This window comes from Cervus canadensis, chromosome 10 (assembly GCF_019320065.1).
Source record: "Cervus canadensis isolate Bull #8, Minnesota chromosome 10, ASM1932006v1, whole genome shotgun sequence".
NCBI lineage: Eukaryota > Metazoa > Chordata > Mammalia > Artiodactyla > Cervidae > Cervus > Cervus canadensis.
Genome location: NC_057395.1, coordinates 55,135,561 through 55,160,642, shown reverse-complemented (window position 1 = coordinate 55,160,642; position 25,082 = coordinate 55,135,561). Strand labels below are relative to the sequence as shown.

Below are 25,082 nucleotides of genomic sequence, written 5' to 3'. Positions count from 1 at the left end.
CCTATCACGACCTTCTCAGGGCTCAAGGAAAGGGGGAGGATCCTATAAATGCATTTCTTATACATTTTCAACGGGATCCACAAGCAAATCCCTCTGCCTGAACTTCAGTTTTTCTAGACTCAAAGACTCTCCTCGATGCTTGGTCTCTGCGGTGTCCCCACTCCAAAGAAGCAACTCTCTCTTTGGGCTGCTACAAAGAACTTTCACAGCAAAGAAAAGCAGGCATAGTGGAACTACAACTAGTGTGGCTCTGTGAGTTAATGAAATGTCCCCATAACAGAACATGCTTGAATGAATGCCTTCTTACCACTCTCTGACACATCGATCGAATAGCCTTCCACACAGCAGGAGGGGGTGTTTTAAAAATACATGTGTGAATTTATAGTGGCAAATATGCACACTCTCTAAATAGGTAGTTTTATATTGAATTGGACATATATTGAATTGGACATGAGGTCTATTTATAGACCTCAATTATTCAACATACCTTTTCTTTTTTCTCTTTTTTTAAAATTTTAAATTATGAGGTTATAATAACACATTTACAGGAGACTTAGAAATACAGAATGAAGTTATATATAGTTCTACTATATATTACTATTAGTTTTAAGTGGATAAATTCATATTTTTAGTTGAAGTTTCAATATCAAACTCTCAAAAATTAATAGAAAGAATAATACAGAAAAGTAGAAGGATATAGTAGACCTGAAAAGCACCATGAACCAATTCAACATAATTAAGATTTTCACACAACAGTAGGATACAAATTCTTTTCAAATTTCTGTAGACTATAAACTAGGAGGCACCGGAACATATCCAGGGACATAAAACAAGGTGCAAAAATTTCATGGTCTAAAGGTATTAAAATCATACAGAATCTATTCTCTTATCACTGTGGAATTATGTCAAAAATCAATATCAAAACATATTTGAAAATAGCCCACATATTTTCAAGTGCAATGTGACATTTACCAAGAGAGATCTTTGACTTAGCCATTGAAAGCCTCAATAAAGTTAGAAGACTGAAAAAGCACAGAGGATGATTGCAGAGGAGAAAGCATTTAATTAGAAATTAATATCAAAGTGATAAATTAATATCAAAGATACTTTAAAAACCCCTTGTATTCGGAAATTAAATGTCCACTTTTAATTGATGAGTGTATCTAAGAAGCCATAACAAGGACAAAGTAGAAAACATTTGTAACAGAATAAAAATGAAAAGAGAATTTACCAGAATTTGTTGCATGCAATTGAAGCTGCTCAATGCAACTAAACATAATGTAGAATCTTGAATAAGGCAACATACCTTTTCTTAATGAATGATTAAAAAAAGTTTCAAGCTGAATGGGTAATAATTTGAGTAACAGAGGCTGGGACCCTAGTCTCAGTTCATGTGGGGAAACTTGATGTGACTGAGACAATGGAATATCAAATTAAGTGTGTAGGTGTGTGTGTCAGGGGCAAGGGTAGGGGCAAGCACTGTGTGGGTGTGAGACATCTGTCTGACATCTTTTGTCTCTGCCAGCCCTCCCAATTTCCGGAGAACTGTTTTCTCTTCTCTGCACTGCCCTTTCCTCTGGTAGACTTGGAATAATCAAGGTTTGAAGACTACTGGTCTGCCCATGACCAGATAGACCACTGCAGTGAGTTGAATTGCATGTGTCCACACCCTAACCCCTGGGACCTGTGAATGTGAGCTCATTTGGAAAAGTGTCCTTGCAGATATAATTGAGTCTTGAGGCAAGATCATCCTAGGTTATCTAGGTGGGCCCTAAATTTGATAGGTGTCCTTACAAGAGGTAGGCAGAGGGGAATTTGACACACTTGGTAGAGGACATTTGATAATGGAGACAGAGACCACAGTGATGTGGTCACAAGCCAAGGATGCCTAGAACCCCCAGAAGCCAGAAGAAGAAGGAAGGACTCTTCCCTGGAAGCTCTGGAGGGAGTACAGTGCAGTGGACACTTTGATTTCAGATTCCTGGCCTCCAGAATGGTGAGGGAATAAATCTATGTTGTTACAAGTCACACAGATAATAGTAATTTTTTACAGGAGTCCCAGGAAATGACTATGGTCCCTGAATGCAGTGTGAACCATTCCCTATACAGTTGAGTTGGGCTAGGGGTTTGTAGTTATGGTCTCGCTGCCTGCTTGACCAGAGGACCTGTGGACTTGGGAACCATTGTCAGTGACCATTTAAGGGCATGTGTGTGGCAAAACAAAAAGTCTATTTGGAGCAAAAGAAAAGAATGAAGCTGATGTTACCGAGAGAGCCAGAGATGAGAAAGAATTCTGGCATAAAATATATATGGGACAAGTCAGGAAAAGAGAAAACACTAGGGCCTTCAGAGAGAATTTAATATGGGGAGCTGGTCATAGGTGGTGGGGAAAAACCACCACTCCTAGTTGAGGAACCAAATAGAAGATAGTGAGGCAACCCAATATTTACAGCAACTTTATTCATAACCACCAAACACTGGAAGCAATAATATGCTTTTCAAGAGATAAATGGACAAAGAATTATAAGAAAAGATCTTAAGGTCATTAGTTTCAAGTGTGTTCAGTTCAGCTCAGTTCAGTTCAGTCACTCAGTCGTGTCCGACTCTTCGTGACCCCATGATTCACAGCACACCAGGCCTCCCTGTCCATCACCAACTCCCAGAGTTTACTCAAACTCATGCCCATTGAGTCGGTGATGCCATCCAGCCATCTCATCCTCTGTTGTCCCCTTCTCCTCCTGCCCCCAATCCCTCCCAGCATCAGGATATTTTCCAATGAGTCAACTCTTTGCATGAGGTGGCCAAAGTACTGGAGTTTCAGCTTCAGCATCAGTCCTTCCAATGAACACCCAGGACGGATCTCCTTTAGGATGGACTGGTTGGATCTCCTTGCAGTCCAAGGGACTCTCAAGAGTCTTCTCCAAAACAATAGTTCAAAAGCATCAATTTTTCGGTGCTCAGCTTTCCTCACAGTCCAACTCGCACATCTATACATGACCCCTGGAAAAACCATAGCCTTGACCAGACGGACCTTTGTTGGCAAAGTAATGTCTCTGCTTTTTAATATGCTATCTAGGTTGGTCATAACTTTCCTTCCAAGGAGTCAGCGTCTTTTAATTTCATGGCTGCAATCATCATCTGCAGTGATTTTGGAGCCCAGAAAAATAAAGTCTGACACTGTTTCCACTGTCTCCCCATCTATTTCCCATGAAGTGATGGGACCAAATGCCATGATCTTAGTTTTCTGAATGTTGAGCTTTACGTCAACTTTTTCACTCTCCTCTTTCACTTTCATCAAGAGGCTTTTTAGTTTCTCTTCACTTTATGCCATAAGGGTGGTGTCATCTGCATATCTGAGGTTATTGATATTTTTCCCAGCAATGTGTAGTGATGGTCAAATGCATTGTGCAATGGTTACTTTGTGATATGATGTGTGGTGTCTGGAGCAGTATTGCATGGGCTTAAAAGTTGGGCTTTTCCACTCAATAAATGTGTGACCTTGCACAAATTAAAATAATGAAACAAAATTAGAACAGCAATATATCCACACAATGGTATTGTATCAGCTATAAAATGAAATGCAATTTTAAATGACAAAAAATGACATAGAGGAAACTTAAATTTCTGAGAGAAGCCAGTCTGAAAAGACTATATACTTATGACTCCAGTTATACAACATCATGGAAAAACATAATTATGGAGACTGTAAAAAGACCAGTGGTCACCAGGAGTTCAAGGTGGAAAGGAGGGATGAATGTGGAAAACACTGGGTATTTTTAAAGTGGTGAAACTCTTCTGTGTCATCCTGTGATGGTGGGTACATGATAGTATCTGTTGTTCAGTCACTAAGTCATGTGCGACTCTTGTGACGCCATGGACTATACAGCCTGCCAGGCTCCTCTGTCCATGGTATTCTTCAGGCAAGAATACTGGGAATGGGTTACCATTTCCTACTCCAGGGGATCTTCCTGACCCAGGGATTGAACCTGCATCTCCTGCATTGACAGGAGGATTCTTTACCACTGAGACACCTGGGAAGCCCACTTTAGAGACACTTAGGAGATGTTCCAACTAGAAGAAACACAGAATGATCAATGTAAGTTTAGGGTCACAGCTATCTTGGGTTAGAAGAGGAAGGGAACAGTAGTGCATGGCATCTAAACCTTCAGCACTGACCCACTTCACACTTGGGTGTGGGGTGGGGAACACAGCAATCTGTTTTATTAATATCCTTGTATCTCTCCATAAACATTTTAGAAACTGTTTTATAAACTGCGCCCTTCACTTTAAAAAAAAGTTCTCTTTCTTCTAAGCCGCCATTATACATTAGGTTAAAGTCAAGTTCTTTAAATCAGTCTACTTTGTACTACAAAAGACACACATTTTTATTTCACATCCTGGAAGTTCTTCCCTGCCTTTGATGGCATGTTTTCCTCCACGTATGTTGTACATTTTCTTTATAATTCTTTTAACAGGATGTGACTAGGCTGTGCTGCTTATTTGGTGCAGGTCTTCTCTGAGTTTTGAAGCATTTTTTACAGCAGAAAAACAGTATCGCAGATACTCTGCAAAGAGACAGGGGGACAACAGTCTGCCCGATCCCCAATCTGTTCTTTTTGTTTTTGTTTTTTTTTAAAGGAAGGTTGGCTAACTTGTGAGCTTCCTGTCCCTCATGGATGTTGTAGGGACGCCTGAGGACTCAGGTGAGCGTCCTGTGAGCTGCGGAAATGTCAGGGGAGTATTGTTCCCAAGGCTCTGGGCTCAGCCAGCTGGGTCTTCTGAGCAACATAGTGGACTTTCATTCCAGCCAGACATAAAATGGAATGTGAGTAATCAAAGAGTTGTTGACAGTCATAGTTTGACTTCCATTATGTCTCAACGGAAAGGGAACCTGTGTGGGGTGTGAAGCCCAGGGGGACATGATGTTTCCACAGTTCTCCCAGCCCAGGGCCTCTCAGGCAGACTGGGTCTGACCCGGGGCCCCACACACTGTAAGTCACCTGGAAACAGATGAATAGAAATCTACCGAACAGAATAATGTGGAGGAGACAAATGGGAAGTCTCATATTTGCTTCTGTCACGTGAAAATGATCAAACCCAGAGAAAATAATGTTCCGTTTATATGCTTAGCACCTCTCACACTTTGGCATTTGAATTGGGCTTTATTTTCTGCCAATATTTGTTCTTTCAACAAGGAATATTCCCTCATAATATGCAGTGTTATATCACTCAAATTCCAGCATACGTTTCCTTGATTTTAATGTCTCCATAATGATCACGTTCACATAGATGGATTTCATGGGTGAGTAGGTTTTATTGTTTATAGAACAGCCGTTAATACAGTCCACAGCAAGAATAATGTTATTTGAATAATACCATCTTCTAGGGCACTCACTAGGTTGGTTTCCAAACAGATCTCAGATGGAATATTTTTATGCTTTCTTATTCCTGAATTATAGGAGAAGTATAATATATTCTTATGTGAGTGTCATGAAAATACCTGTTTTCTCAATTTGGAAAAGAGAATTAAGCAAGCAAGGGCAAGAAGTAAATGTGTTCAGTGTTGGCTATATTACATTTTATTCTCTTTTGTTTTCTCTTGGTTAATAGAAGCTTTGGGATTTCTTAGTTGAGATGATTGCTAAAATCAAAAGATAAAAATAGAAGACAAAAATGATAAAATAGAAGAAAAGGAACATGCATCCATAAAAGGTGGCATATTGGTTCTGATTAAACCTCACTTCAAAGAAATGCAGCAAAATCTGATGGCTGAGCTTGCTTGGTCTAAGTGTTGGCTGTGAGCTGTTTTGAACAGAAAGATAGGAATATGATGTAAAAACATATGTTATAAAGGTTCAGATTTCTGGAGTTTCACTAAAAATTAATACATTTGGCCAGGTAGTGTTTGAATTTGCATGGAACATCAGGTTGGCTGGAGGTGAGTCAAGTCCCCTTGGGAATCTTTCCTATTCCTCCACCCTAGTTCCCACCACTCCCTACTACTCACCCATTGGGGGTCCTCACACTGGCCACCATTCTCATCTCTGCACTGAAGAATTACTCAAGCTCCTTTCTGGTGAATTCTACACCCTTCAGAAACATTTCTTAATTTCACCTCTCTCCACCCATTCCCTACCTCACAGTTAACACCTTGCCTCCCCTACTTTAAAAAAAAAAAAAATATTCCTCCAGCCCCCGGTCCTGCCCCCAAGAATCAGTGAGCTTGTCCTTTGTTCCTGTGGGTCAGCGCTTTTTCCACACTGCTCTATCCTGTGACCAGAGGTCCCATTCTCAGCTTGATCTGGGGGCAGGCGGAGGGAGGCAAACAGGTCCACTTTGGTCAGCTTCAGATATGAAGACTGGGTGTCATATATGGTTTGAAAATCAGTTCTCTTTCTAGATGTGAGCTCCTCACTGCAGGCAGTAGAGGGTGCCTGGAGAGTCCTCCTGGGGTCCCATGAAAAGTAACCCTGGGGCCCCATTGGCATGGCGGTGGTCGGGGGGAGTGTCTAGAGACCTTGCAAAGTGTGATTCAACTAGAGCCCAGGGCACAGTGGGTCCCTGGGGATGAAAGAATCCAAAGAGTCTTCAATAGATGGAAACAAGACATGGCACTGAGGCTCTACTGGGACTGGTCTGTGCTTTGGCTGACGTGTGTGTGTGCATGTGTGTGTGTGTGTTCATGTTCATTTATCTAAGTGAAAATGAAAGTGTTAGTTGCTCAGTCATGTCCAACTCTTTGCGACAGCATAGACTGTAGCCTGCCAGGCTCCTCTGTCCATTGGTATTTTCCAGGTAAGAATTCTGGAGTGGGTAGCCATTCCCTTCTCCAAGGGATCTTCCCGACCCAGGGTTCAAACCCAGGTCTCCTGCATTGCAGGCAGCTTCTTTACCACTGAGCCACCAGGGAAGTCTTCAGAAGACTAGACAGTGTTTTTTGTTTTTTCTTTTGACTTGAAAATGTATAATTCACAAGTCCTGTAACCTTAAGTCTGTGTCACATTGTATGTATTTCAGTTCTCTGGCTCACTCCCCACTTAGTTCTTTTCTGTTATAAATAATGAAGCAATGGATGTTTTTGTGTATCCATCCTGCCTGGGGGGAGCAGAGATGAGCACAGCTCTTGTCCTGGGCTCCGACTTCTGGAAGGTCTGGTTGTAGGATGCCAGCTCTGCATGGTGAGCCTCACCCCTCTCACCCTACTTGTCACCCTTGCAGGAGTGTGATTCTGAGTCCCTACTCCACAGGGTTTTGTGCAGGTGAAGTGATGCAATCCAAGTAAAGAATTTGAATTAGAGCAAATGCAATAAACATTTACCTATGTGAACAAATGTGCACACAAATAAACCTGTGTTTGATTTCTGGACCAAAAGATGTGCAGTATTTTAAAGTTTCTGATAGACAGACCTACTGCCAAGTTGTCTTCCAGGAGCGTTTTGCCAATTCAAACATTCACCAGTAATGCATTCATGTCCTTCCTCTTCTTTCTGTATTTTTACCAACTCTTGAAAATGTTTCTTAAATGCACATATTTTCAGCATGGCAGCTTAACTAATGATATTCATGGCTGTTTAAATTTAGATTTCTTTCATCATTACTGTGTTTGAATATTGCTTAATCTATCTATTAACTATTTGTGATTCTTATGATTGTTTATTCTTGTGAATTGCTTATTATTGTTTTTATAAGGATTCAAAAATTATATATGAAGAGATTAACATTTTCTGTCTTGTAAGGCATTTTTTACCAATTATATGGCATATCATTCAATTTTTTGTAGTATATTTTGTATAGAAAGTATTTTTTTCTGCAATTAAATATGAGGTTAATAGTATCATGATTGCTTTTCTGTTTTGTAAACTTAGGATTTCCTTGAAATGTGCAATAAATGTGGATATATATAATTATTTGCAGTTTCATTTTCACATTACCTGAAATCAAATTAGATATTGGTATTTCCCTCTCATCTTAGTACTGGTATTGTATTACTTTGCTTCATTCATGTATGTAAACTGAGAGGTCTGAACATTTCTCAATATTCCAGTAGTAACCAGTACCCTTACTAACAGGTGTTGGGCGGTCTCCACTTTCCCCTCTGAACTGATTCACCACCTTATCATTCACTAACTCACTGCATAGTTTAACATCTTTAATTTTATAATTTTGGAAGCAGTATTCTCAAGTCTTCTTTTTCATACTTTTTATAGCCACTATTATCGACTCATTCTTCAACATAAGGTTTAAAATATTTTGTCTAATTGCAAAAGAAAAAAATTATGTTTGTTTTTATTACACTTTATTAAATTTATAAATCATCATGTTGAAATTGGCATCTTTAGAGTATTGTGAATTCCTTTCCAGAAGTAGAGGATATAACACCAACCATTATTAATGTCAATATTAATTTGATGATTACCTTCATGTAGAACTATAAATTTCTTATTAAATTGATTTAAAATATTTGACATGTCTGCTATGAATATGATCTTTTTTTAAAAAAAAAACTTATTTATTTATTGTGACATACGGAGTCTTCCATCTTTTTTGTGGCAGGCAGCATCTTTAGTAGTAGCATGCAGACTCTTAGTTGTGGCATTCAGGATCTAGTTCCCTGACCAGGGATTGAGCTCAGGCCCTCTGCATTGGAAGGGCAGAGTCCTAACCACTGGACCACCAGGGCACGCACTCAGTAGCTTCAGTTATGTCCAACTCCCTGCAAGCCCATGGACTATAGCCTGTCAGGCCCCTCTGTCCATGGGATTCTCCAGGCAAGAATACTGGAGTGGGTTGCCATTTCCTACTCCAGACCATCAGGGAAGTCCCTATAATATTTCATGAATTTGTTTTTTTCTCAACTTGTTTTTCCCATTCAAAAATTGTCTGTATGTCTGTTTGAGACTTTGTGCAATCAGAAGCCATCCATGGTCCTAAGTGAGGTGTGTGAATGCCATAGAATGACTGTCTTGTACAGAGTTTAAGATCATAAAAATTTGGGAAGGTGATAGATTGGTTCGGAGAGAGCTGCTTCACCCCATCTTGAATAGAGTAGTAGTTGGTTAATAGTAGCATTTAATAAATATTGGATGGAGGAATGAATAAATGAACATGAGACTTAAATCAGTGAAGGCAATACAGGCTAGATATGATGAATAGTTTTCCAGTGCCACTCTAAAAAGAAAGACAGCCCTTCAGAAAAAGCTAGCCTTTCTTTAGGTGAAAGCATTAGGGTTTATACACAATGCTTGGACTTCCGTAATAGACGGAAAAGGAGAGTATGTGAGTAACTTTGCCTCTGGCCTTAAATCATGAGACTCCCATGAGAACATAGAGTTCAGAGGTCTGGCTACCATCTTGGAATGAGGAATGAGAACCACGGGGAACAAAACACAAAATAATATCTCAGTAAATCACCCTGCCGTGAATAGCTCTCCAAGCCAATTAGGAAACTGTCGGTTTGAGGCCGTGGGGGAAATCACAGCCTCTAAAAGTATGAGGCAGCATAGTTTCCGGAGCCGGGCAGTTTTGTCAGGTGCCATCCCTGCTTGGCATGGATTCCAAAGGAGAAAAATGGGCAGAGTCGAGAAATAGCTGTGTGTGTGAGCAGAGTCTTCTGTCCTCGTGATTGACTTTGCTCTTGCCAGTTTTTAGACATAGTCCTTGATGGTGTAAAAGAGTCTTCCTATGAGCACACATTCTGTAATGTCTGCTCTCCATCCTGAAATGAAATCTGTAGCTAACACACTACCTATTGCATATCATTTTTTAAAAATTCACAATAAACCCCTAAATGACTTTAGGGAAAATCGAGGAGCATAACGTTAATAAAATAACAGGTGTTCAATATTTACATGCTCTATATGTTGAAACTGGAACCAAAATGCCCCCACAAATTTCAAAATCACCTCCTGGGGACATCACCTCCGTTGGGAACCTGTGACGTCAGGGCTAAACAGCGAAGCAGAAAGCACCGCATGCGGCAAGGGGGCGCTCCCGAGGGGATTTGGGACACCGAGGGCCGTGACAGCATTCTCAGCGTCACTCTGAACACCTATCCTCTCCGACCTACACTTACACATCAGCCTCTCCTGCCACGGCCCCTGGAGGCAGCCTGTGCCCGCACCGGGTGTGAACAGAGAGGGCCCGGCAACCCCTTCTGGGTCTGGAGACTGAGCCCAGTCCACTCCAGATGCGGAGGCAGGCTGACAGTGAGAGCGCCCCTGGGCCGGGCCATGGGAAGACAGGGGGTCAGGATTCTTCCTCAAAGTGTCCCTCCACCCTGCCCAGCCCCCATGGGAGGAGCGTTTTCCCGAATCCTCCAGTTTGCCTTCAACTGTTTGGGTCTTTGTCTTAAACCTTGCCCTGAACGCATCTCCTGTTCTCAGTCAATTCACACATGTTTATTCAGGTTCCAGCGTCGTTTTATTGACTGTGTTCCGCTTGGTAAATGTTTACTGAGCTCTCTTTCTGAAAGGACAGGGTAAGCGAGGATCAAAGGAGTAAGGACCTGGCTTGTCACCCCAGGAGGCCAAGGACTCCCAGGAGGCGGGGCAGGCCGCACACACTTGACAGGAGGCGTGACCGAGAAAGGAGGCGGGGCTGGTTCCCAGATGGACTTGGCTCTCGGAGAGCCGAGGTGCCCCAGGACCCCTGACTTGGGGGATGTTTCCTTGGGCTGGGACTAAGGGAACCTGTTTTGAATGAAGCAGCTTTATCATCTTCTGCCCCTGCCTCCCTTTTTCCTCCATCCCTCCCTTCCTTCATTTTTTCCTTAGATCCACAATTGTGTTTATCTGACACTTCAGCTCATAGCACATCATCTTTATCCATTTGTGAAAGTCCTTTTTCTAATTTTATTTTCCCCATTACCCAATAGTCCCACCTCTGTCCCTCTCCTCCCTTTTGGGACCCACTGTAGTGTGACAGATGCTGGTCCTTAAAACAGCGGTGTGTCCTTATAAAATACACAGGTCACTATGATGTGCCATTGTGCTTTAACTCTCATTCTGTTTTCACGTCTTTCAATCATGACAACATTTTAAAACAATGTAACTGTGCCTCTGCATGTACATCTAGTCTATTGCTTCTCACTAGGTCATAGCATCACACATGTATATCCATAACATTGCACGTGTGCATCCACAACATCGCACACATATGTATCCACGACATTACAGGGCTATGTATGTAGCTGACAACATATGTCAGCTACTGTACCCCCAGCCCTGGGGATGCAGAGGCTGTGCCCAGCACATTTCTGGGCTATTGTGGACCAGCTCCAGGGCACAGTTCAAGGGACTGATTCTGCCCCACCTGGATCGGAAGAGCAGTAGGCCCAAGCATGGGTGAAGCTGCTTCCTTCATGGAAAAGAGGCTCTGTCTGTCCTCTGTTGATGGGAAAGCAAAGGTCTCAGACAAGGAGGAAGGTGAGTGTGAAGTAAGTGTGCCTCGAGTGCAATGCTGGTGGAGAGGCAGAGCCGAGATGAATTAAGGGACGGCCATGTGGGGTGCCTGGACCCCCAATGTCTGTCTTTTAAGAAATGCATGTGGGACTCTGAGCAACTCTCCTATAAGCAGGGAGGCTGAGAGCACTGTCCACTCCTGAGCTCACGTCCCAGGATGACATTTGAGCAGCTGAACCTGCCCTCCCCTCACATGTCCACGTGTCCACAGGCTCACCCAGTCCATGTCGTCCTACCTTGGCTGGAAGGACAGCCTCGAAGAGCGGGACAGGGTCATCGCGTCTCTTTGGCCTCCATCACAGGAGCAGGTCCCTTAACCACCAGACAGCTCTGAGCCTGAGACTGAACTGGTTAATGCCTTGCTGGCTCCACTAAGGAGGCTTTAAATGAGTTGCTTGTTTTCTTGTTTGGGCCGTCAGAGGCAAAGGTGCTAAGGGCGGAGGAACCATTAGGAATGACAGTGCCTACTGGCCTGCTGGGAAAGGAGTGCTGGGCTGCTGGGCCAATCTGAAGGCTGGAGAGGTGCCTTCAAACAAGGTGGGGTCTGTTCAGGGAGTCTGCTGTCCCCCACCCCCACCCCTCCACCACAGACGCAGGTCAGCCTGGGGTCCACTGCCCACCTTCCTTCCTGTGAAGTGCTTGGTAAGCCTGTCTCTATGGCTAATAGTTACCAGAACATCAAACTGCCACCAGGTGAGGCCAGTTCTAGTTCCCTGGGGACCTAGGAGGTGGACCTATCGCTCAGTTCATTCTGTAGGGTTCTTCAGAGAAGGACCAAAAAAAACCAAACAAAAAAAGCATGTCCTTGGTTATCAAACAGTGTGATCTCAGTGGAGTTTTGAGTCCAGGGATGGTCCTTGTTGTCCTGTGAGGAGCTGGGAGCCTGCTCAGTCCCTTGGGTGTCTATGCCTGTGAAGGACAGAGGAGAGTCCAGACTTGGAGGGGGCCATCTGTTCACAGTGGAGGGAACATCCCCTGGGGCTCCCTGAAGGACCAGGAAAGAGGCTGTGCTCATAGAAATGTTATTTTCCATAACAGAGAAGAGAGAGAGGACAGGATAACAGGTAGACTGAGCACAAACCAGTGGCAAGAGGTGGGAGACAAGGAGAAGGAAAACGTCAGAGAGGACCTGGGGTCTGTGGCCAAGGGTGTCCTGAGCCCTGACCTCGCCTTCCCAGAGTCCAACCTGGGAGCAGGTTCATCTCACACCTGCTTCCTCTAAACAAGGATGGGCACAGATAATCAGAACCTTTTGGTAGTGGTTTGCCCAAAGGAGGACTTCCCTGGTGACTCAGATGGTAACAAATCTACCTGCAATGCAGGAGACCCTAGTTCGATCCCTGGGTCAGGAAGATCCTCTGGAGAAGGGAATGGCAACCCACCCCAATATTCTTGCTTGGAGAATCCCATGGACAGAGAAGCCTGAGCTGCAGTCCCTAGGGTCGCACAGAGTTGGACATGACTGAGCAACTAACACTTTCACTGTCCAAGGAAGGCACTGACATTGGCTGTCAGTGGAGTCCCCCAAGTGTCATTTGGAAGGCGAGGTGCGAGGGGTCTGTAATCAGCAGAAAGGGCCACATCCGATTCTAGCACTTAGAATGAGGCCACAGTCAGTGGCGATTGATCAGAGGAGCTAGCAGCAGACCTGCTGGAGCGAATCGCACCTGTCAAGGTGTTCTGCAGGAAAGGAATGATGTGAAGAGTGCCAAGTCAGCAGAGACGATCTGGGAGTCTTCTGGGGTCTGGTCCACGAAGACGTGCTCTAACAAGCTCCCCAGAGGATTCTGGTTCTAGATGAAAGGCCCTTTCCATCTGAAAGACCTCACCTCCTTCCAGGAGAAATGAGATTGTTTTGTTCCCACGTCCCTCCCCTCTTAGATTTCCTCCAGCAATGGATTTTTGCCGTAATCTGTATACAAGGTACACAGCCCTGTTGAGGATTTAGCCAACTAATGAAACCCCAAATTCCATTCCAAATCTCTCTTATTTATTTGCTTTCAGAAAGCGGGCCCTAATTGGCTATTAGGAAAGCATGCCATCGGTTCCTTTACGGGCTGCCGGATTTATGGAACTGGCTCTGGAGTCAGAGGGAACATGAGGCTCTCATTCAATGTCACAGAGCATTTAACTAACCGTTTCATTTCTTCCCAGGCCTAAAGGGAAGAGCACATTTATTAAAGTATTTTGATCCTTTGGAGACAGATTAATATGAAGCTCATGTCAGTTTTGTAGGATACACTGAGTCAATAAACAGAAATGCACACTGACAGGCGATCCTCTGAGCCACAGGTGATACAACGCATGTGTGTGTTGTCACAGAGAAAACATTACTTAAGAAAAGTAATCCACCATATTGTATTTCTATTACTGAATGCTTACTCTAGATCTCAGATTGTGTGTATGTATGTGTGTGTGTGGTGTGTTTGGGGCAGGTCTGTTTTTTTTTTTTTTAACTGACTATAGTGAACACATTTGAATGGAGGCTTTGAACTCAATTCAAGGCTTGAACACAAATTCATGATGCCATGAATTTCTGTTTAGCCCTGCCATGATTTGAGAGGCCATGTGGTCTCCATCCAAACTGCTCATCTGTCACAGTTATTGTGCCAAAGTGAACACAGTGAGTAAGTTGCTCAGTCATGTCTAACTCTTTGCAACCTCATGGACTGTAGCCTGCCAGGCTCCTCTGTCTATGGGATTCTTCAAGCAAGAATACTGGAGTGGGTTGCCATGCCCTCCTGCAGAGGATCTTCTCGGCCCAGGGATCAAACCTGGGTCTCCTGCATTGCGGGCAGACCTTTTACTATCTGAACCACCAGGGAAGCCAGACACCACATAAACACATGATGTGGCTACATTTCAATAAAACTTTATTTAAAGTAACAGGAGGAGACTCACTGAAGCCCGGAGAAGCCCCTTATCTGTCCATCCTAAGAGGTGATCTGTTTTCATGTCTCATTACCAAAGGATTGCTGATTCATTGGAGATCTATCCTGACCTTGTATTTGAGTGGTCGGTTAACTCTCAGGAACTAGTTCAGGAAGAATATTCTTATAACTAGAGATTCTTCTTAGCAGATGCTTTCTTCTAATTTAAATGGTTTCTCCTTTTGGAATGACAGCTTAACGTGGAAATAATGTAGATTGTACTTTGCAACCCTCACCTTCAATCTGAGAACAGCCAGTTGCTTTAATTCAGACCCTGACATCTTCCACTGTTAAAAAAAGATTAAATTGAAGTAAAATTTAATTGTGTTGAAATAGAGATTAGCACTATGGTTTAATAATAACTAGGAAAAGGTCTTTCGTTTTGACTAGGGGACTCCCAAATTCAATAAATGACAAAGTTAATTAGATAACAAGGACAAAAGTGTCTGTTCGTTAATCCTGTAAGCAACATGAGACTTGATGGGAATGCTGGCAAATTGGTGTTTTTGAACTTTTCCCCCAACCCCCCACTTGTGTTCCCAACTTAGGGGAAAAGAAATTCAGAACAAGTGTTCCTACAGAAACACCAAATCTCTTTCTCATTTTGCTAATGATGAATTATTACTCATGCTTCAAAGCCAACATTATTAACCTCTAAAATTACATGCCTAGGAAGGAATGACTCCATCTGAAACTGGGAGCAGAATTAGTTTCCGGTGATGGTGTCTGTGGCTTCTCCCGATAACCTGTCACCTTCCTAATTAATTAGCCTCTCAGGACCAGGTGTCGCCAAGCGGGAGGGCATGTGGGGAGCTTTCCCAGGAATGTGAGGCAAACAAGATGTCGGCCAATTATGGACTTCCTCCTAGGGAAACACAAGTGTTCACAGCCCCTGTCTGCGTTTACACGGAAGGAGAGGTTGGGGGGTGGGAAGAGACAGAGAGAGGGAGAGATTTCCAATAGGGGAAGCCACTTCTGTTTCTAGCTGGGAAAAAAACACATATTCTGAAGTTTTCCTCCATCTGTGCAGCAGAAAATTATGACAACAAATATTCTCCATCACAACCTGCTTTTATGTATTACCATCCCGTTTAATGATCACACACCCCTCGTCAAGCAAGTGCTAATAGACTGAAGTCACAGGTGAAGAAACTGAAGAATTTAGGACTTTTCCTGGGCTCATAAGGGAGATCCTAAAGAGTCTGAATTTTCTGAGTCCAGAGTGACTGGGTGCACTTTCATCACTATTGGTTTTGGTCAATGGTTCTGGAGGAGGAAATGGCAACCGCTCTGGTAATCTTGCCTGGAGAATCCCATGGACGAGGAGCCTGGCAGGCTACAGTTGCAAAGAGTTGGACACAGTGAGGCTGCCATCTCCCTTGGTTATTCCCCATGGGATTCATTGGCAAACTAAAAATAAGGTGAAAAGGAGTGATTCCAGCACCCTGCTCTCCATCTGTTCCTCTGTGCTGAGAAGATTCCCAGCCTGAGATCTGACTTTGCTCAGAACTCGGTCCAGGGAACATACTACCTGCTATGTCCCCCCTGGGTGAGGCCACCAAGGATGGAGATCTCGGGTTGAGAGATGCATTGCTAAGGGGACAAGGGTGTGGATGCTGCAGGTGAGCCCTGAACCCCTAAGGCACTTCCTTGGGAACAGACATTTGCTGTCTCCCATCTCAGCTTCCCCACAAACCAGACACAGGCACTGTGCTAACCGTGGGGCCAACTTTGATTCTGTCACCACATAAAGACATTTCCTCCATGACTTTCCTTCCTACTTGCTGTGAAAGGACAACTAAGACAACAAAAACACTGATGCCTCTATGGCATTTAATGGTGTGACGACGAAACACTGGTGATAGTTACATGTTAGTCATGCTCACCATCAACCATCCTCTTTCACCCATCCTGTCATGTCATTGATATTTGTAACGACCTTCTGAGGAACAGGGTGTGTGTGGTTATTATTAGAATGACCACATGGCTTGGTTCTTCTGAAAGAGTCCCCTTTTCTGTTGCATGGCCTAGTTGTCCCTCACCCCTTTTATTCCTGAAGTGTCCCAGCTTGGAAAACAGGATGCATGGTCACCCTAACTTTCAGGTCCACACTTTATGATTCTGGACGTTGAGACTTGGAGAGACCATCTGCGTAGGGATACTTGGGACAAAGGGAAGAATCAGGATCCACATGTGAGGAACGAGATGCTCACGTGGACCTCTCGTGATGGCACATGGCATGTTGGTGACCGAAGCCCTCCTGACTGTCTTTGAGCAGCTAAAGGCAGGCCAGAGGGCCTGGGAATCCATGCGTTAACACAACAATGACAACCACAATTTGTGGAAATTGAGCTCATGAGCGAAGCACTTGTAGCACCTGCCTGCTTTTCCTCATCCTGAGGTTCAGCCTCAGACTCTGGGCTGGCATCTGCTGTGGACAGGCCAGCCCTGCCTGGGCCACCAGCCTGGTCAAGAAAGTGGGGGCAAGGGCTTTAAAAGCTGTTTCTGTTTAATAGAAACATAAAGTCATACTTATGAGAAAATCAGATTTTTGATGGACCTCCTTCACCTTCGTTGGCAGGTCTGCTGTTTTAATTTTGAATGATGGATGGGGAAGTGAAGACACCACATTTTTTCCCTAATACTGTGGTTCCACAGGCCTTCCTGGGACTTGACCTCTGTCTCGAAGACAGAACATCCTACAGAGTGGAATCTAAGGTTGTGACTGTGTGTCAAGCTGAGGTCAACTAGCAAAGGTCCCTCAGGCATCAGTAGCCAGCAAATTGGTGTGGATGAGTGTCTGTGGTCTATCTTAACAGAAAGAAGGATTACCTAGCATGTGTGATCCGCAGGACACCTGGTAGATAAAGGATGTTTGGGAGCTCTCAGGCTGCGCCTCCGAGAGAAGGGCTCTTAGGACCAGACATACAAAGAAATGGGGCTGTGGGGCCTTTCTGCTCCTGCCTTTGCATCCATATGTTTGCATTCAGAACTGGCCTCTTGACAGCACTGGGCTTCCTGCTCTTGACCTGAGCTGCATCATTCAAGGCTCATCCCTCCAGGAGGTGTCGGGACCTCCATTTCCCTAAGGTTAGGAGGCCTTATTCACCAGGTTCTACAGGTGGTGCTAGTGGTAAAGAACCCTCCTGCCAACACAGGAGGCATAAGAGACACAGGTTTGATCTCTTGTCAGGAAGATCCCCTGGAGGAGAGCATGGCAACCCACTCCAGTTTTCTTGCCTGGAGAATCCCATGGACATAGGAGCCTGGTGGCCTACAGTACATAGGGTCGAAAAGAGTCAGATATGACTGAAATGACAGCATGCACACACAACTTTAAAATTATGTGATTCTTAACTGGTTTTTACCTGAGAGCAATTACCAACATTTTGAATTTTGTGCCTAAATCAAGACCTTACTGATTAATGTATTATTTTAATATTGCATAATTCAAATGCCAGTAAAACATGACCCCATGAAGATGGCATGAAGACACCATTTACATGGTCTTAAGGTGGTCTGAACTGATAGTGCCCACAGACATTGATTTTTCTCTGGGTAATTAGTGAATTACCATGACTACTACTAGCGAAAAAAAACGAACAATAGGAAAAGAGCAAATAGAAACACTTCTTTTCAGGGAAATGTTGGGAAGCCTGGAAAAGAACTCTGTGTGAATTCCTTTATCTACTCATCCACAGATAGACACTTAGATTTGAGTCCGTATCTTGGTGATTGTAAATAGTGCTGAGATGAACATACGCGTGCCTATATCTTTTCCAATTAGTGTTCTCATGTTCTTTGGAAAACTACCCAGAAGTGGAATAGCTAGACCATGAGGCAGTTTTATTTTTAACTTTTTTGAGGGCTCTCCATAGTATTTTCCATGGTGGCTGCATCAATTTACATTCCCACCAGCAGTGTGTGATGGGTGGAAACTAAATTTTTGGCAGTGAACATACTGTCATGTATACAAAAGTAAAGATACAATGTGCACATGAAACATATAATGTTATTAATCAGTGTCATATCTATAATTTTTTTAAAAAAAGGAATGCCCCTATCGATTTAGGGCAGGGTTCCACTGGCACACACAAAGCCTCCCTTCAGAGGCTTACCTCCCCGAATCTGGAAGACTGAGCTCTCTGCCCGCCTCTGCGTTCATGAACTCTCATGAGGACATTTCTCTGAAAGAGTGACAGAACTGAATGCAGGTGCCCAGACAAAAGATTCACACAAACGTTCACAGCAACAGTGCTCACAACGGCCAAAAGGTGGACACAGCATAGATTTTCATCACTGGATGAATGGATAAACCAAGTGTGGTCCATTCATACAATGAAATGATATTCAGCCATAAGATGGAAGAGAGTCATGTTACAACACAGATGAATCTCAAAGTCGTGCTAAGGGAAATAAGCCAGGCACAAAGGAAGACCTATGGTGTGATGCCTTTTATATGAAATGTCCAGATGGGCAAATCCCTAGAGACAGAAAGTAGATCTGTGGTTGCCAAGGGCTGGGGTGAGGGCTTGAGGATGGCTGCTTGGTGGGTGCAGGGTTGCCTTTTAGGATGATGAGAACATTCTGGAACTGGGTAGAAATGATGGATACATAGCAATGGGAATGCACCAAATATCATTAGTAGCCAATTTTAAGTTATGTGTGTTTTACCACAGTGGGAAAAAAAAAGAGCATTGGCAACCCAAAATATCCAAAGCTATTTTTCATGTCCCTCTAAACTGGGTGGCTCTTTCACTTTAATTTTTATTTTATTTGTTTACATTAAAAGCCCATCTGTGAGCCCCTGGCTTATTTTCCTTTGAAAATGACTAATTTCATATTTCATAAGTACAGAATGAATGCTGATGAGTCTTCATCTGTCACAGGGTGCCTGTGATCGGAGCAATCATCCCCCTAATATGTCTTGCAAAAGAGCCAGTGGATCCATTGTTGGTGATAGTTGCATGTAAAGCAGGCCTTGTCCTGCCTTGTCCCCGTCCATCTGGCTCAGTGACCTCCCTGGTACCGCAGGTGTGTCAGCATGATTTATGCTCCTATTTCGTGTGGTCCTTTGCCTATCTAATTGACTGGCTGTTAAAGAGGAGGAGGAGAGAATTATGTGGGCATCTATACACATCCATTTCAGGATATACAGCCCATCAGCTTCTGGTGGCTAAAATAATACAGATGCCTAATACCATTTTGAATATTAATATTCATCCCCAACTTTCAACAACATTATAATTTGGCAGTGCTCAGTGGTGCTTCTGTCTTTCTAGCCAAATGACATTTGTCACACTCAAGTAGGAACAATTATTAATAATTTTCATTTCATTAGAAGCACTACAATGAAATGTCAACAGCCTTAAAAGTGCATCAGAAGTGTACAAATTAATTTTGATTTTCTGAAGTGTAATTACTTTTGTAAGTGCTAGACTGTGTAATCACTTTGGGCGTTGTTACTTGCCCAATCAATTATGCTTAAATGCACTTATCTGTTTTCAAACATGATTTTCAGAGGTCACCTGTTGGTGCTTTTTGCTATCATAATAGGAAGTTGCTATAGTTCATAGTGGACATGCAGTAACAAAGGCCCAGTAAAGGTAGTGATGAGATGGACAGAAATACAAGAGTAAAAATTGTCTCAGCAAGAGACCAGCCCAAGCCACATAAGACTTTGGGGCTCAGTTTTTATTTAATTCTGGCTGGGGGACATATATAGTGACTAAAAAGACACTTTTACAGTGGAAAACTAAAGGTGGAAGTTCCCATCTATTTTAGAATATGGATGTTGAATAACTGGCTTCTGAGAGCTGACTTTCCAGCTCACTAACTGTGTGCCTCGAGTACATCCTGGCACACCTGTTTGCTGTTTTGTTGTTGTTGTTCAGTCGCTTAGTCCTGCTGGACTCTGAGACTCCATGGATCCCAGCACACCAGGCTCCTCTGTCCCTGCCATCTCCCGCAGTTTGCGCAGATACACCTCCATTGAGCTCGTGATGCTATCTAACCGTCTCATCATCTGCTGCCTCCTTTCCCTTTTGCTTTCATTTTTTTCCCAGCATCAGGATCTTTTCCAAAGAGTCAGCTCTTCGCCTCAGGTGGCCAAAGTTTTGGAGCTTCAGCTTTAGCATCAGTCCTTCCAATGAATATTCAGGGTTGATTTCCTTTAGAGTTGACTGGTTTGATCTCCCTGTCGTCCAAGGGACTCTCAAGGTCTTATCCAGCACCACAACCCAAAAGCATCAATTCTTCGGTGCTCAGTCTTCCCTATGGTCCAACTCTCACATCTGTACATGACCACTGGAAGAACCATAGCTTTGACTAAACGGACCTTTGTCAGCAAAGTGATGTCTCTGATTTTTAATATGCTGTCTAGGTTTGTCATAGCTTTCCTTCCAGGGAGCAAGTATCTTTTAGTTTCATGACTGCAGCCACTGTCTGCAGTGATTCTGGAGCCCAAGAACATAAAATCTGCCACTGCTTCCACTTTTTCCCCATCTATTTGGTATGAAGTGATGAGACTGGATGCCATGATCTTAGTTTTTTAAATGCTTAATTTGCTGTTGACTCACTCATAACATGAAGGGTATGAAGCACCTCCTCCCATGAAGCACTGTGCCTGCTTCTATCATTTCATCTTTACCACACAGTCTGGTACAGTAGTAGATGTTACACAGTGAGTAGATGCTAAATAGTCACTGAATCACGCCTGACTCTTGTGACCCCATGGACTGTAGCTGTCAGGCTCCTCTGTCCATGAGATTCTCCAGGCAAGAATACTGGAGTAGATTGCCATTTCCCTCTCCAGGGGATCTTCCTGACCCAGAGATCTAACCCAGGTCTCCTGCATTATAGGCAGTCTCCTGCATTGCCAGTGGATTCTTTACCAACTGAGCCACTAGGGAAAACTTAATAGTTACTAATTAAGTTATTTAATAGTTATTAAACTATTAAAAGTTACTGAAGAAGTAAATGAAGATGCATTAATAAAAATTCAGTAATAAAACATAGGACATGCTGATTTGCCGTTAGCCAGTATTGTTAATCATGATAATCAATATAGCATTAATAATGATTATTTCAATCTTGGAAAAATCTATTGATCCCACTCATTTTGACCAGGAAACAGAGCCAAACTCAATACACCCTTGGAGAGATTTTATACATCACTAATAATTACATAAACACAATATGAAACATCAGTTGAAAACATTTATTGCTTACAGAACATCCAAACTAGAGGTGGTGGAGTGGCAGAGATGTGGGTGCTTCCATATACTGTTGACAGGAACATAAATTGGTTCAACCTTCCTGAAGCACTGACTTGGCTAAATATATCACAATTAAACATGTACATAAACCATTTACAGAGGAATTCTTATTTTTGGTATCTAAGTTATAGAAATAATGTTTAAGTAAACAAAGATGTATACAAAAATTATTTTTGCAGTATTAAATGCATAAAATGGATGCATCATAAATATCCATCAATAACGTATAGGTAAATAAGTTATGGTTTGCCTAAGATGGTGCAGTGCTAAAGAACCCTCTTGCCATGGGCCTGTGTACTGGGAAGACCCAGAGGAATCGGGTGGAGAGGGAGGTGGGAGGGGGGATCGGGATGGGGAATACATGTAACTCCATGGCTGATTCATGTCAATGTATGACAAAACCCACTGCAATGTTGTGAAGTAATTAGCCTCCAACTAATAAAAATAAATGGAAAAAAAAAAAAGAACCCTCTTGCCAGTACAGGAGATGTGGTTCGATCCCTTTATCAGGAAGATTCCCTGGAGGAGGAAATGGCAACCCACTCCAGTATTCTTGCTTGAAGAATCCCATGGACAGAGGAGCCTGGCGGGTTACAGTCCATGGAGTTGCAAAGAGTTGGACTCCACTGAGTGACCGAGCACACGCAGCACACTTGTCCAAGAACAAAATTCTATATATACATTGTTCTTTACAGCACTGAACTTTACTTTCGCCACCAGACACATCCACAACCGAGCATTGTTTCCGCTTTGGTCCAGCTCTTTCTGGAACTATTTCTCCGATCTTCCTCATAGGTGTTCCTTTGGACACCTATGAACCAGGGGGGCTTATCTTCCAGTGTCATATCTTTTTGCCTTTTCATATTGTTCGTGGGGTTCTCAAAGCAAGAATGCTTTGTGAATTGACATATAAATTTCTCTAAGAGGTTTAAGTGATAAAAGCAAGTGGAAATCCAACATGAATATGCTTATCTATGTTTTAGAATGTGGGCTAGATTGCATAAAATCTAATAAGAAACTAGAAAGTGAGTTATGATCAAATATAAAGAATTATTACCTTTGGGGGAATGGATTGAATGTGTGTGGTTTTAACCTTTATTTATTATTTCACATATTTTAAGTAGAGGCATTATGTGTGGTTTTAATTTATTTTGTGTTGGTAAGATAAAGTAAATGCATTGCATTTATTTAAAAATAGTTTTAAGGCTGTGAGCACACTCCTGGTAAGTAACCAACTGAATCCATAAAGGATGGATAACCAAATCAAACCCATCTGAATCACCCCAACCTGGTCCATGTGGGCTGTGTTCCCAGGCTTGTGCCTCGATTTGTTGCCAGCTAGAACTGATTAGCAAGTGTACCAATATAAATGGAAGCCTCGTGAGAAGGGGTTGGTAGATTCCTGTAATTTATACGGAGAACCATTCACTCCAACTTCAACATTCTCAGGACCTTCCAGTAACATAACTCTGGAAGCAGGACCACTCTCAGTACTTTCCAAAAATATGGATAAACTCTCCAAATTGTGTCTTTGTCCTCAAAATGATTTCCTTAGCTGTTAGCTAAATTTCTGCCAAAACGTCATTATACTAAAATGGTGAGGTCCCGCCTCCATGGAAATGAAAATAATGACTCTAACACTGTGAATAGGAACTGAAGTGGTGGTTTCTTGTCTTTGTTAGGATCCATTCCCTTTGAGGTCCATGAATGGGGTGTCTGCCTCACTTTTACCATGTTGATTTTTAAGAAAGAATCACATTTTAAAACATCGTAGTAGTAAGTACAATCATAATTACAAGAAAATGATGAAATCATAAAATAAGAAAGCAAGTCTTATTTTTTTTAAAAAAACTCCTGCTTTAAATAAAATAAAACCTTGCATTGACCTGAGAACTTGGTTAATGAGGCATTTGCCAAGTTGTTTAGTTTTTATGGCTTGCCAAGTGTGTAATTACTTTGCTTGGCACTTTTAGAAAATGTTATTATAAACCCTTCTTCCAAAGAAAATTATGCAACATAATTATTAACTCTAAAATTACACACACATTTATCTGCTAGTATTCGCTTTCATGCTTCAGCTGTCACTTAAACATTGCCGGCTTGAATCACGCACCTGTTCACAATGATGTTTTCAATGTGTTTCTACTAATTTCCCATTATATGGTAGAAAGCCAAACACTGGGAAAGAGAAAGTAGCAGAAACTGGGCTTTAATAGAGAATCACTTCCCGTAACATCTGAGACCCCAGTAGCCCTCACATGGAAAGAGCACCATTGAACCCTTGTCCGCAGTGATCACATTATTCATGTCCTCTTCTGTGTATTTTCACCCATTTTGAATATTTCATCCAGAAACAACAGCTCTTCTGACTCAGATGCACAAAGGCAGGCTGGATCATGTCAGGGCTAGATTCTGTTTTTGCTTTCTCTCTAAATCTACTTCTGAAAAGAAAGAAAAGAATGCCCGCCCCCCCCCCCCCCTTTAATGGGCAGAAGAGAAAATGTCCAAGGACAAAGTCTCATGAATAATACTTCCATTTCAAGGTGGTCTTTACCCAGATTTCATCTTTGAATTTCCTTTGTGTGAGGCATCTGCTGTCTGCTAACAGGAAGCTCCCCAAGGACAGGACTGAGTTGTCATTACTGCCCAGTCTCAGCACCTGCTCAAGTTTGGGGGTCCCCCCATGATTATTTATTAATTAACTGTTTTCCTTTTGCTTAAATCCATCAGTGTTCAGAGCATAAGGACTAGTATACATTGGACTGTGTGCCCCACCAAGTTGTATGTTGACATCAGAACCCCCAGGACCTCAAAATGTGATGGTATTTGGAGAAGGGACATTTAAAGAAGTGTTTAAGTCAAATGAGATCATGGAGATGGGCCCTCATCCAATGTGGCTGATGTCTTTATCGGACGAGGAGCTTAGAAGACAGCCTCATACCCAGGAGGAAGACATGAGGAGAAGACAGTCATTTGCAAGATGAGGAGAGTGAACTCATAAGGAAACAATGCTGCTGACACCAGGATCTTGAACTTTCAGCCTCCAGATGGTGAGAAAACAAATTTCTTTTGTTTAAGCCTCCTCCCCCAGTCTGGGATCTGTTTTCATGGCAGCCTTAGCAAGCTGATACCTTGCTCGGCTTAGGAGAGATCTCCTCATGAGTAGCTATAGAATGTGTTCACTTGTATGCTCAGACGTGCAATCGTGTCTGACTCTTTGCAGCCTCATGGAATGTAGCCTGCCAGGCTCCTCTGTCCATGGCATTCTTCAGGCAAGAATACTGGGGTGGGTTGCCATGCCTTCCTCCAGGGGGTCTTCCTGACCCAGGGATCTAACTTAAGCTCATTCCATTGAAGCTTCCCTTTGAATTTCAAGACAGAAGAGGAATGGACTCAACAGTGGCAGCATGGTAGGG

The 25,082-nt window shown here is 42.9% G+C and overlaps 1 long non-coding RNA gene across 1 annotated transcript; it reads left to right on the top strand.

Annotated features, from left to right (window-relative positions):
* The first annotated feature begins 944 nt into the window (after window positions 1-944).
* Window positions 945-20,946, top strand: LOC122448288. Its single transcript, XR_006271557.1, has 3 exons — window positions 945-1,083; window positions 9,499-9,502; window positions 20,936-20,946. It is a non-coding gene; the product is annotated as an uncharacterized LOC122448288 (long non-coding RNA).
* The last annotated feature ends 4,136 nt before the right edge of the window (window positions 20,947-25,082 follow it).